At 46.3% G+C, this 1,966-nt stretch overlaps 1 long non-coding RNA gene across 1 annotated transcript; it reads right to left on the bottom strand.

The window, feature by feature from the left end:
- Positions 634-1,756, bottom strand: LOC109128094. The gene is made up of 3 exons (XR_002034548.1): positions 1,371-1,756; positions 993-1,272; positions 634-704 (listed from the first exon to the last, which is right to left on the bottom strand). It is a non-coding gene; the product is annotated as an uncharacterized LOC109128094 (long non-coding RNA).

Here is a 1,966-nt window from a genome sequence, read left to right as displayed (position 1 = left end):
CGATACACAAGAAATACCCAGTGGTCCCTGCCTTCCCTCCGGTCTGAAAGTCCCGTTTCCCTCCCCCCAATCTATGCTCCGACGAACCACTACTCCTGCCAGACTGATACTCCCCCAAGCGCTGGTATGGTTCATCTTACTCCCTCTTAGTTTTTTGTATTTGTAACCCTGTCTACTATTTGTAACCCTGTTCAACTCTTCGAAAAATCTCACCCCTGAGTGAGTAACCCTTAAACCCTAACCTGTTTAAATCTGTCTTGATCTTATCCCCCTGTAAGCCATGAATAACAAAATCCCTCAGTACCTAAAAGGCAAATCTGTTGCTAGTGGCTATTCCCCTCCACCCTGTAAAAGAATCAGAGCCCCAGAGCTAGACACGAGTAGCCTCATTGAAGATAATGCTCTTACCCTCATAGGAAGACTGACAAACCCCTCGGTTCAAAGACTTTGGTCTCTCTTTCCTTTTCTCTCGAACCGTTGGAACCTGAAAGGTAAAGCTATAGGGTCAGATCTTGGAAAAGGTTGTTTTCAGTTCAGATTTGACTTTGAAGAAGATCTACAAAAGGTACTGGATAACAGACCCTATCACTTTGACCAGTGGATGGTCATTCTCCAAAAGTGGGAACCAATCATCTCCGAGACTTTTCCTTCTATGATTCCCTTCTGGGTGGAGATCCAAGGTCTCCCTAAACATTTCTGGCATCCTGCGATGGTAACCACTATTGGTGAGGAACTTGGCGAAATCCAAGAAATAGAAATAACCAACATGACAGCCAGGATGAAGGTCCTCATTGACGGTCTACAACCACTAGTCAAAGAAACCATCATTGAGTTCCCGGAAGGGGGTGAAGCAAGAATCCAACTATCGTACAAAAACCTCAAATCCCACTGTCTATATTGCAACCGTTTAACGCACGAAAAGAAAAATTGTCCTGGCTATATCGCAGAAAAGGAAAGACAAGAAAGGAGCTTAACAGCTCCAGTTGCGATACCTGAAGTGCGAAGAAACTATTATACACCGAGTGATAATTTCCGTGCTCCCTCTACAAAGGAGAACATATCTGAGAATCGTGGTTTCTCGAGTGCTGCCCCCTCTGACCACAGGAAAACACTCAGCCCGACGAGAAGTAGGAGATCCTCCCAAACATCTCCTAGTGACTACCATTATGGTCACAGGAAACAGGGTGAAAGCTATTCCAGACGATCCTTCTCTTCAAAAGACCATGCTATGGGAAGCAGGAACCCGAGAGAAAGAATACCATCAAACTCTACCTACTCTTCAAGAGACAGATATGCCAGAGTCAATGGAAACCGCCCAAAGGATAACTATCAATGGAGAGAGGTTTCTACACCTAGAAATAATCACATACCTGAGGCGTCTGAGAACTCAAGAACACGACGACCACCCTTGGAAAGAACCATGTCAACCACTGAAGTCACACCACCACCCCCTCCTCCAATCCCTACTACAGATGAGGTCCTGGGCGAGCTTAGAGACGTAACAGTGCAGTATATTAGCTGTGCAGATCCAGTAGAGAGTGCAGCCAGGAAATGTAGAGTGATCCAAGGGGAAGCCAGGGGTCTAACGGCTGAAACAGCCTCAAAAATCATCGAAGCTGCTCAGCTGGCTAATCATCTCGCTCTGGACCCCCCCCACCTCAAACCAAGAAACCCCACTGGAACTGGAAAAAGATTTGCCTCCCCACCCTTCGCTGAAGGCTCCGGAGGCTAACTCTGGGAAAAAGAGAAGAGGTCGACCTCCCCTGCATAAACCACAGAACAAAAGCCCTTTACGTCTCTCAGGTGCAAAGTCCAGTAAACGAAACAAATGCAATATACAAAACTCACAAAAACGAAGAGGGACAAAATCTTCAGCAAAGGAGACAACCTTCCCTAAGGCTCCTAGTGACTTACCCTCATCAAGTAATGTTGCACCAAAAGGGACCCTAATTCCAGCTATGGTCAG

Source organism: Camelina sativa, chromosome 12 (assembly GCF_000633955.1).
Source record: "Camelina sativa cultivar DH55 chromosome 12, Cs, whole genome shotgun sequence".
Lineage (NCBI taxonomy): Eukaryota > Viridiplantae > Streptophyta > Magnoliopsida > Brassicales > Brassicaceae > Camelina > Camelina sativa.
Note: the sequence above shows the minus strand (reverse complement) of the source record. Positions and strands in the feature narration are given on the sequence as shown.